This window comes from Heterocephalus glaber, unplaced genomic scaffold, assembly GCF_053883595.1.
Source record: "Heterocephalus glaber isolate CG9 unplaced genomic scaffold, H.glaber_assembly_v1.0 deba00001444, whole genome shotgun sequence".
Lineage (NCBI taxonomy): Eukaryota > Metazoa > Chordata > Mammalia > Rodentia > Bathyergidae > Heterocephalus > Heterocephalus glaber.
In genome coordinates, this window is record NW_028258297.1 from 12,913,674 (window position 1) to 12,925,831 (window position 12,158).

General features: G+C 41.8%; 1 protein-coding gene across 1 annotated transcript in view; it reads right to left on the bottom strand.

The window, feature by feature from the left end:
• The window catches only part of Sspn (sarcospan), a 105,666-nt gene that overhangs the window by 67,880 nt on the left and 25,628 nt on the right, over window positions 1-12,158 (bottom strand). Inside the window, exons 3-4 of the mRNA XM_087213443.1 lie at window positions 1,266-1,388; window positions 682-822 (exon numbers count right to left, since the gene is read on the bottom strand). The gene's annotated coding sequence lies outside the window, so the exon portion shown is untranslated. The remainder of the gene's footprint in view (window positions 1-681; window positions 823-1,265; window positions 1,389-12,158) is intronic.

Here is a 12,158-nt window from a genome sequence, read left to right on the forward strand (position 1 = left end):
TGATGAGAAAGAAATTACAACTTAGAGCAGATCAAGGGCGAACAAGTTTGTAGGGTGTGTGTCAGGATGCAGTATGAGAATGGTCTGCGCAGGCCTCCCTCAGGATGAAGACGAGTGGGCTTGAGGGAGAGCTGGGGCGAGCCCAGAGTTTCAGAGAAGAGTTAGAGCCATGGCCCTCAAGCACCACGTCATCCACTGGGGTCAAAGAAGAGCAGTGAGGCCAGGTGGCTGGAATTGGGTGAGAGCAGACAAACAAGGCGGATCTGAGGACAGAGGAGTGGAGACTTATCATGGAGTGCTATGTAGATAGCAGGCAACACTTCGGGTTTTACTGTCAGTGAAAAGCGAGCCCTGTGAGGGTCGAAGCAGAAGAGAGGCAGGATATAACTTTGAATTTAAGGTGCTCACTCAGATTGCTGTGCTAGGGACAGGCTAAGGAGGAGAGGTGGGCCTTGCAATAAGCTGAAAAGTGACCGTGGCTTTGACCAGGAGAGGAGCTGGAGAGGTGATAAATAAGGGGGACCATGGTCATGGCAATTCTGAATAGGAAAAAAAGTGATTCAGGAACCACCATAGATAAGTTTTACCTATACAGGACAAACTCACACACTCCCTATTTCACCAAGGAAATAAATAAACCACTTTGTGTTTGTGTTGTTTAGATCGAATGCTGCAGCTTGCCTAGTTTCTCGAAGTAACTGGCAGGACTTGCTGTACAGATGAGTTTGTTCTGACAGTGACTGTAGAATAGCAGAGAGACTTCTCTTGCCACCAAACACACCAATGCTATTTGTGTGTTAAGACTGCAGTGATTACTTGGGCCTGTAAAAAAAAATGTAAATTGACTTTAAAAAGGGAAGCTCATTTGAAAGTAAAAGATCACTGGGTGGTGGGTGGGTGGGGGTGTAAATGGGGGATATAAAATAAGTGTACATGTGTGTACCTGGGAGTATTTTTCTATTTTTTTTCTCTTGATCAGATACTGAACATCATGGATTGTCCAAGTCATGTCCTATGCTATCAGCTTCTCTCTTTCAAGATGGAACACCACACCCCATATCCCCTACAGCCTGGGCCATCACTGTAGTGCCTGTTCCATTAGGAAAAGATGTAGGTCCAGCTTCCCACCCCTGCTGCACCCCAGGCCTCTGTGCTGCGGTTTCCCAGTCTTGCTCTCAGTGGTTGATGTGCTGCAGGGAAGAGGTTCACCCCCATCTGCAAAATCATCTACAAACCCTCATCAAGGGACAGATGTCACAACTGACCTCCTTCATGGTCCAGACCCTTTCAGAAGTGCATTCGGGATGGTTGTTTGTTTGTTTCCTCATCCAGCCAGCATCTGCCTCTTAAATTCTACCTCCATTTGGGATTCCATCCTCCAGAGAAAACTGTTCAAGGATAAAGTACATTTGGGGATCCACACATCAGCTCTTTCTGTGTTTGTAATCATGACTGTCCTCGTGAATGGGTGCAGAATGGATCCTACGTCTGGAGACATACACCACCCTGAAACAGCTGCTGTCATCACCCAGAAAGACCTCAGGATGGCTCAGCTGAGAATCCCTCTGCTCCACAGACCTCATTTGAGTACACACAATGCATGGGACACTCGGGGGCCCCCTGATATTCCTCTGGTGGCTGATCTTTAGCCAGGCATGTTGCCAGGGCTTCTGCCCTCCCTGTCTCAGTTTTGAGCCATTTGTACAACCATTGTTTTTACAGTATTACTGAAACTCCTGCTTGAGGGACTACATAAGTTCATTGGGCAGAGTTAGCCTTGGGGCTTCTAGCCTTTGAAGACTCCTTCCCACCCCAGGGCATGACCTAGCAGTGTGAGGCCTCCAGGCTCCATCGCCCTCTGTCACATCCCATGGTGGGGCTGTGCTTTCTAGCCAGCCACACCTCTGTCCCCCATTCAGTGTGGACAGGGCTGAGTGGAACCAGGTTCCTACCATGGGACAGAGTCACCTTTCCTGGTCACATGGCTGCTGCACCTTCAAGAGCCATTATTAAGGGCAATGTAACAAAGGTTCCTGAAAGTCTGTCATCACTGATCACTTGAAATGGACACTCTCCTGACCCCAGATATCTTCCCCTGGGGCTTTGGGCTTGACAACACAATGGATTCTACTGGCCAGAGAGAGTGATCAGTGTCCCACCAATCTTGCAACAGTGCCTAGTGACAACACCTGCCTCCAAAGGGGCCATGGTATACAGTGGACAAACCAGAGCATCCTAGACCCCCAAAATGGTGGTCAACTGTCAGGGAAGTGCTGCCTGCTGAGAACCCTCAGCTGTGTTTGTGCCACTGCCCTCCCTTAGCACCTGGCTAGGACCCATCTACCTCTTCTGGTTATAAAAAGACATGCTGTAGTCTTGTTTGACTTCCTTCAGATCCTGGGATGTGAGCGTTAGGGACCCCCATCCCTCTGAGCCTGAGGGTCCCAGGACTAAGCTGTGGAACCTTCCTGATCATGGGTCATGACTGGGCTGGTGTCCGAGGAAACAGCAGGTCTGGCCAGAGGCCATGTGTTTGTTTACAGAGCTTGGGCAGAGTAGGCTCTTATATGGACAAATCATGGGGTGGAGAATGAAGGAGGGACTTACAAATATGGAAGCATTTTCAAAAGAAAGGAAGGGAAGGAAGTGGGGGTAGGAGGGAAGAGAGGCAAGAAAGATAATCCACTGGGTGAGGAATTGCTGAATGATGCATAGGACTGACATTTAACATTCTAGGGTGCTTCTCTCACATCAAGGCACACTAATATCCTATATATGTTTTTTGATATCACATATTAGAATGAGCATGTTTGATGCCTAAGACAAAACCTAATCTCCATTCCTAGTCACCTTGGATTTGAGCTATCAAACAAAGAAAAAAGTCAAAGAGGACTTCACCACAGATGAGAACGTAGATAACTGGCTTTGTGACGTTTTTTTTTTTTTCCTGATAGAAGCTACTTAAAATCCTGAAGAAAATATGTTTTTTTAAAAAGGAAAAAGGAACATGTTGCCCATATGGACTCAGGGAATAGCTGATTTCTACACAAAAAGCCTGGATACTGATCAAGGCATTGATTTTTGTTCCATGGTTTGAAACTGCCATGCTGCCACTAAGCCACTCAAATCTTATCAATAATTAGGATTTTTTTTCTTATCCTAGTGTAATGAAGCAGAGCTATATAATATGGCCAGGAAGAGCATAGAGACATTCTATGGTGACATCAAAGTCACCTTGACCATGATTTCTGGTATCTTCTATTCATCCTAATACAGAAATCGGATGTGTGGGGGTATTCTCCCAGATTTTCTTAAAAGAATCAGCAAAATTAGTCACTGAACAGTTTAGGAGTGTCAGCGTGTCATTGATACTAGTGATTGTATCCAATGTGAATTTTTGTGGGCATGAAGATGATTCAGAGTGGGCCAAATTTACTCTACTTTACTCAGAATATTTAAGTGTGAAACAGATTCCAGAGACTGGGAATGAGAATGTATTTCCCAGCAGTCAATTTACTTTATGAATGATACTGAGTTGGCCATCAAAGAATTGCCTTCGGCCAATCATTATATCCTGGACAGCTGCAAACAAGAGAACTTGTAGTAAAACTCTGCAATCATTTGGTGAAGTCAGAAAGCACTTTTGTTAATTATTAGACAGTACATAGTTAAAGTTCTGTATGAATCTGCCTCTGGAAATCACTCCAGTCACCCAAGACAGCACTAACAAAACGGAGCTGAATGGCATTTTCATCTAGACAGTAGAGCTGTTGTTATTAAAAACAAAATTGCTTAAAAAGAGCTACTTCTTGGGGCTGGGGATTTAGCTCACTGGTGCCATGCCTGCCTTGCAAGCTCAAGGTCCTGAGTTCGATCCCTGATACTGTTAAAAGAGCCAACTATAAAAAACACAGTAAGGAACCCTGCTCAAAAATATGTCCCCCATTATGAGATACCCCAAGTTTGCCACTGGAAGTGTCTTTCATTTAAAATGAAGATGAAACAGTATGAAGCATACAAGATTTAGAGTCAGGCACCTGGGTTCTAAAACTTGGGAACGCAGGCAAGTCCTCCAATTCTACAGGACACAGGTTCCTCACATGCAAAGTAGTGATAATAAAATTCACCCTACAAGCTGCTCGGGGTTGTTTTTCATACCCAGAGATGGTGGAGTCCTGCATAGTAACCATACTTCCTGCCAACCGTCTTTAGAAAGTGTGTCCACCTGAGCGCATCTCCATATTGTATCTTTTTAAAAACTGTCATTTTCTGTGAAACTTCTGTTGCAGTCAGCAGTGCATCGATTGTCTGCAAGCTTTCTTGTTGCTATTGGGGGTTTCTCCCAATCACATGTTTCACCATCGTGGAATATTCCCTGTTGAGACCAATGGAAGGGATTTTGTTGGCCTTTCTGGGGCAGTTGGTTGCTTTGTTTTTCACTCAGAGCCTTGACAAGGAGCCTCTTTGGCCAAAGGAAAAACAGGTGGTGTGGGCCTAATTATCATTCTGCGGTCCTCCCAGTCTCATTTCCCTTTTTTGTCTTTCTAGTCATGCTTTATTTGCATTTTGACTCCACCATTCGAAGGAGATGCCATTTCTGCTCTCTCACACCCAGTCCAGCACTTCCTTTCCCAAGGCAGCTGTGCGAATGGAAATACTGTGGGCTTTCTAATGCTGCAGGCGGTGGTTCTAATCCTGGCTCTGGTATTTACAAGTTTGTGATTAACCGTGGCTTCTTTGAACTCTTATCTCCTCATCTGTGTAAACGGAAATATATCTACTTCACCGGGTTCTTGTGATTAAAGGAGATTGCGTACATGCGTCTGAATCATACCAGGTGATCAATACTTATTGATTTCCTTATTCCTTTATCTTTTTATTCTTTACTATGTCCAACTTTCCCTCCCAGGATCCTTTAACATTGAAGTTTCTTGTTCTTTTCCCTCCTGTCTTTCTTCATTCTCTTTCTGTCCCTTGGGCACCTTGGCTGAATAGTTAGGCACAGGACTCTTGTCTTGGGGACCCTACCTTCAAAACTCACTTCTTGCCACTAAGCTGTCACCATGGACAAGCCTTGGCCTAACCGGCCAAGTGGGCCCACCACTAGGGCTCCCCTCATGGGTGGCTGTGGTAGTCAGTGTAGTGGTACACAAAAAATTTAGCCAGGTGGGCTTTCTTGTGTACTCGTTGATGATTAATGTTGGCTCTGACTCCCTGGTTCATTATTAAATCTTGCTCTTTCCTTCACATTCATCATCAATAATTTACCTTCATGTTCTTCTAACCTCAATTTTCCTCTGTCAGATTAACTTTTGCCCTTTCTGCCAAATTTTTCTCTCGCCTACATGCATATTTCAAAACCATTCAAGGGTCATCATTCTATTACTGAGGTGCCAGGGGACATTTTTTTAAATGTTACTTTTTGTTGTTGTTGTTCCTTTTGAGGTCTTCATGTATGTGTTACAACCATTTTAGGATAAAACTCAGGTCATTTTTATATTTGTGAAAGTTTGGTTATTTCCCTGTGTTGTTCTTTATTTTTTTTCCTCTGCACAGAACAAGACACACCCCTTTTATGTTGAGAGACATGCTCCTGTTCTTTCATCTGCAGCCTTCTCTTCCATGTTTATAATTGTCTCTTCTCTAACTTTCATTCCTTCAGCTACCAATGCACCTCTCCCTGATCAATCTAGACCAGTCAATTCAACTCATGGTCAAATCTCTATTATTTGATCTACCCAATATAAGAAAACACACATATTACCCAATGGCCTTTCTGTATACCATGAATACAATAGTCATACATTTAAAATCACCCAATCACCAACTTGCTCTAATCTGACGAATGTAGAACATAGTCTTGGTGTGTCTTTTCTCTCCAAAAAGTTGATAATCAGTGCGGAATAGAGATTCTGGGTAGTGTGGTAGAGACCCAGAGATCAGTCCCAGTGCAGTTTCCCATCTATAAAAATTGATCTGCTCCTAGATTCTATGGATTGTTTTCTTTGTTCTTATTCAGTCAGGCCCATCTTCCTCACCACACACCATCATCATCCCTGAGCCCCAACATCTGGGCCCCAACCCTACTCCTTCCTAACACAGTTCTGGCCTGGGATCTGCTGTGGCTCTAAGATACTGGACCCCATTCTATTCTGCTTTCCATAACTCAGCTCCTTATTCTGCTTGCTCACCATAGGAAAGCAGAAAACACCAAGTTCACACCAATAGCTCCCAGTCATTGAACACATATTAAGTACCAGTTTCTGAGCCAAAATGTTTGTATATTCTTTCTCAGTTAATTTTCATGGGTACCATTTTTATTTCCATTTAACAAAATAGAAAACTCAGAGAGGTTAAGTAACTTCTTCCAGGCAATTTAGCCATTCCTCAGGGCATTTAACTAATGATAGAGCTGAAGCCCTGTCTGTCTGATCTCAAAGCTTGCCCTCTTTCTCCTCAGTGCATCTGTGGAGGAGGCAGGGAGGACTTGGTTCATGCTCCTCCGAGCTGCACAAGGGACTGCTTTCTAAGATTTCAGGTGCCACAATCTAACTTGATATTGTTCTAAACATACAGAAATCTTGTCTTTCGTCTGTAGGTTATCCTCCAGTGGCTGGCCCATGCTACATCCTCAGGGTTCAGTAGTGAAGAACACACACAGCCTGTCCTCCCTGTCTTCCCCTGCAGAGCAAAGAAGCAGCCTGATTTTTCCAGATCAACACAGGGCAAGTTGCATAAAATCTTCACGAACCCTATTCTGTTTGACATATCAGGAATATAAACAAAAAATGAAAAAACAGGAAAATGGGCCTTTTCATAGCACCTTCTAGAATGCTCAGGTTCAAGGTATGTTAGCTAAAATGAAGTTTTGTCGTGACTCTGCTCTAAAAATAACCACCAAAAGAGCAAAGATTGGAAGCCTCCCTGAGGCTACTCCAAGTTTTCCCACCAAAGGTACCCATTGCTGAGACTCATCATCACGGAGACGAGGCATCATGAGGTCCTGGGCTCCCTGAGCTCAGGCTGCTGTGAGTCCTAAGCTCATACTTCTTCTGCAGTGGGTTCCTCTAGACTAGGGACATAAGCTACTAGTTTCCACGATTTAGTCTTCACTGGTGGATCTCAGCTTAGCCACACCATTTTGATGATTGAGACCACTGTGCTTCAGCCACCTGATGGAGCAGTAGGACCCAAGAAGGACCAGTACCCAGAATTCATGGACACCGTTGCTGCCCTGTGGCAAGAGTCAGGAGCTCCCCAGCCAAAAATAGGAGGCTGTGCCTTTACAACTATGCTAATCACAAGCCTCTTTGATATATTTTCCAAAAATAAGCCAAGGCTCAGAATGCTGTCACTACTAGCTCTTCTGTTTATTCACCTATACACACTCATTCAAAAAATCTTGAGTACTTACTATGTGGTCCGCACTGTTCTAGCATTGGATAAGTAGTTCATTGTTACTGCTCTCAAGGAGCTCATATTCCAGAGACAGAAAAAGAGACAGAAAAATAATCAAATAGACAAAATACTTTTAGAAAGTGACAAATACTTTGAATACTAAAATAAAAAATAATGAAAATAATACTTTAGAACAATGATGATGGTAATATTAGCAGCTAAACTTACACAGTGCTTAATATGATCCAGCCCAAGGCAAAGTACTTTTCATATATTAACTCATTGGATCCTCTTAACCCTATGAGGAAAGTGTCATAGTTACTTCCATTTAATGAGAAAACTAAGGTATAAAGAGGCTAAGCAGGGCCGGGGATTTAGCTCAGCAGCACCAAGCCTACCTCGAAAAAACAAGGTCCCGAGTTCAATTCCCGGTACCAAAACAACAAAAAAACAAAGAGGCTAAGTAAAGAAATGTGACAGAGAGTGGCGCAATAGGGTTCCATTTGGTAAAGGAGTCAGGGAAGACCGCTTAGGAGATGATCTTCCAGCTGGCACCTGAAGGATGGGAAGGTATCAGCTGTGGAGTGTTCCGAGGAAGAGTAATCCTGGCAAAGGCCCTAAGGTAGTCACAACATAGGTATGTTTTAGGAAAAGAAAAGCCAGCATGGTGCCGTGGAGTGACTGAGTGGGACAGCAGGCAAGATGAAGGGTGAGGGAAGCGTGCACCACATGATGTAGGTCCCTCTTAGGCATGGTAAGAGCTTGGGTTTTCTGCTAAAGTAAGGGCAACAGGAGGATGTTGAAGGGCTTATGATGGGAAGTGATATAATATAATAAATATTTTATAGATAGTCCTCGCTTCTGCATAGAGAATAGACTGTGAACACACTGGGAACGGAGACAGGAGAGAGCAGGTTGCAGCCTACTGCAAAGGGGCGAGGGGATGAGAACTGGGGTGGTGGTAGGAAAGAGATGGATTCAAAATACACACTTGTGGTAGAGTCAGAACAGGGATAATGAAAATAAATCATTTATAATTACCCTGGTGCTAGCCTGACCTAGATTGGTGAGAGCCAAGTGTTAAATTGTCAGATATTTTGCAAGTCAATTGTCGAACATAGCCAATATTAAAAATTCAATTATGCAAACTTGCAATTAAAGAAATTATATTTAAAAACCAAAGGTAATAAGTACCTAAAACTTATCCTCATTATTTTACTTTTACTACATTTTTACTGTTTCCTGTTATCCTGTGGTCACTTATGGGGATCAGTTTTGCAGAAATATTACATAATACGGAGCAGCTGTGCATCTCTGTGTTCAGTGCTGTCACATGCATAGCTTGAAATCAGTCACAGTGAAAGTATTTGCACTACGGAAATGGGCATAAGCTACACATCGGGGCTTGAATTTCTTTTTTATTGTCCAGAATTAAGAAAATGATGAGAGAAATGTTAATAATGCCACTTAGACTTAAGAGTGTGTTGTGTTCATTGTCTCTGAGTTAGGAATAGCACAACATACTGAGGAAACATTCTTCCAGCACCTCTCTCCTCTTCCTCTCCTTCTCAATCTAAGTTAGTAGCATTGTCCAAAAGCAATGGTAAATGATGGCCTTGGATGAGGAAAAGATCTAGTTGTTGCATTTCATTTTCATTTCCTACCACACTGGGGCACATGAGGAAGGTTAATCAGATTCAGACAACATTTTAAAAATATACTTATGTCCTGCACATCTGAGTGTAATATGTTAATGGATTTTGTAGCCCCATTATAAGAAATTTGTAATTGATGTTTTTTAGGCCACAGGGATTCTCGAAGCATGCTAAAGGCTAGATCTTGTCACGTGCAGATAATTCAGGTCCTCTGTCTGGCCTTTAAAATGAGAGCCCCATGAAGGCAGGGGTTTGCTTATTTGTTCCGATGCATCACAAGAACTTTGAATTGCTCCTGGTGCACACTAAGTATTTAATAAATATGTATTGAATGAATAAGTGGGACTTTTTTTTATTGCCACAGTGAAAACCATGTGAAACAGTGCTTCTGAGAACCCCAATTGAGCACTAAGAAGTAGCCATGCTGAGAGACTGCAAAAGAAAAGTTAACATAATGTTTGTGGCTATTTATTTTTCAGGTTAAGAAGAGATCTAAATAGGGAAATAATGCTTGTACTAATATGAATATTTTGGGATGAACAATCTCTCTCTCACTTTCCTTGCTCTCTCGAGCTTTTCCAAAGTATTTAATAAAGTTTATGGCACTGCTTTTTTTTTCAGTACTGGAGATTGGACTAAAAGCTTTAGACTGAACTATGTCCTCAGCCCTTTTAAATTTTTTAAAATTCTGAGACAGGGTCTGGCTAAGTTGCTTAGTGGCCCAGGCTGGGCTTGAACTTGTGACCCTCCTGCCTCAGCCTCTCAGAGTCCTGGGATTACAGGAATGCTCCCCCACACCCTGCTCACTTGGGTATTTTATCAAAAGCAGAGCTCATTTTGGCATTGTAGCAGATTCTTTTTCCCAAAAGAAAAAATAATCTATTCAGAATACTAACAAGGCATTTAAAGAAAAGGACAATTATGGCTATTTAAAAAAACACATTTGCTCCTTTATTTCCAAATCCCACCTGAAACCCCACCTAGCTATGCCATTCCAGTGTCTGAAATGCAATGCTGAATTTCTGTATCTTGAAAAATTCTGGAAGTGATTGGTACAGTGACTCACTTCTCAACCAGTGCTCACCCAGGCCGATGAATAGCATTCTTGAATTTTCTACTGAGCAGAGCCAAACAAGTGACTTCACACATCAAAATCCCAGGAGTGATTTTGGGCTAACTTTCCCAGAGGCAAAATTAATCCTCATGCAGAATGCATCACAAATCCAATGACAACTGGCCCTTTCCAGGTTTTAAAAAGAGTCTAAAATATCAAAAGCTGTATGTCCCCTTCCAAATCCACTGGGACTCACAGCACTGGCCTTTATGCTCATTTATAATATATATTTTCATCTGCAGGGTCTCAAAGGCCTCCTTTTCCATATTTATAATAAGTAAAAAAGTTATAATGATGTAGATGACTCCCCCAATTAAAAACATATAAGTATTTGCACAAAAATGAAAAGTATATCTTTTCATTTGACTTCCATTTTTTTCTTTCTGGTACCGGGGATGGAACACAGGACCTTGTGCTTGTGAGGCAGGTGCACTGCCACTGAGCTAAATCCTAGGTCCCTTGACTTCCACTTTAAAAAGACACTTTTAAATAAGTTCTTTTTGAAGGATATTTAATTTGTATGTATAGAGAATTAAGGATAAAGCAAGAACATAGTCATGTCTGGGGAGATAATATAATTATCTTAAATTTTAAAAATCAAACTGGTTTGCCGGGCATTTAGCTCAGTGGTTCCACTGCCTGCCTCACAAGCCCAAGGACCCAAGTTGGATCCCTGGTACCAAAAAAAAAAAAAAAAAAATCAAACTGATTTTATAGAATCAGCATATAAATCCATAAGCGGTTAAAAGACTAAAATGTAAGGGTGTCATATTTCAGAAGGTATCACATGGATATTTTCAGTAGTGTTTGCTGGAATAGGCTCCTCCGTGTCTAAATATTCAATCTTGTGCTGTTGCTACCCAGCTTTATGTGAAGTGTAACGCCTGTGTGCTAAAAAGGCAAAACAGAACTCCCTGTGCTGCCCCAGAGTCAAATCCATTTCTGTCCTCTCCAAAGTGCTTCCTTCTGCATGGCTAATGTCAGCTTGGCCTTGAGCTCTTCCTGACACAATCAAGAGGGAGCCGTAAAGCTTGGGTGCCCTGGGTTAGGACAGTGTTCAGTTGGCTGGAATCATCTTCAAGTTTGAGACAGTTCGCCATATAGCATAGTTATGTGCTCGCTCATGTTTCTTCCTATATTGGACAAGATGGGAGGAAGGATGGACCTTAAGAATATATATAGAGAGAGAATATATAGAGAGAGAACATATATATATATAATATATAGAGAGAGAATATATATAGTGTGTATATATATATATGTATATATATATATATAGAGAGAGAGAGAGAGAGTGTATACATATATATATCCAAATAAGGACAGATTTCAGTTCTAGAACCTCCCCTTAGAAATCTCAGGTGCAGTATGTGTGCACATGCACTCATCTACATAAATTAACTATATACAAAAGGAACAGTAATTAAGTAATGAGGTGTTTCATAATTTTGCACATAAAAATGACAACATATGTTCCAAGTAGAAAAATATTTCCAAAGTGTGATTGTTGGAATTGCTGTTGTTGAGAACACAGGCAGCACGTATGGAGTATAAGGTATGAGACAGACATGTACACTTATTAACTTGTTGTATTCTCATGAAAAATTTATGAGCTAGATATAATTATCAGTAAGAGATAAATGAGAGCAAGAGAGGGTAAGTAACTCACCCAAGGTCAGAGCTAGAAGATGAAGCCGGACATCAAGTCTGGTATCTGGTTGCTCTGAGCCCTATTCATTACACAAATAAAATGAGCTAAATATTGAAGTTGTTAGAGACAGAATTTGATTTTCTTAGATGATCATAAAAATGAGTAATTTTGTTCCCCTACTACCCCTGGATCACCATTATATTTACTAATTATCATGTGATGAGGTAGATATACAAAAGTACAGTACAAGGTATTAAGATTTCCAATGATGAGAAATATGAAGTACATTTTCATGAAATGTTTACAAATTCAGGAGCACGAACCAATAGACGTAGTACTT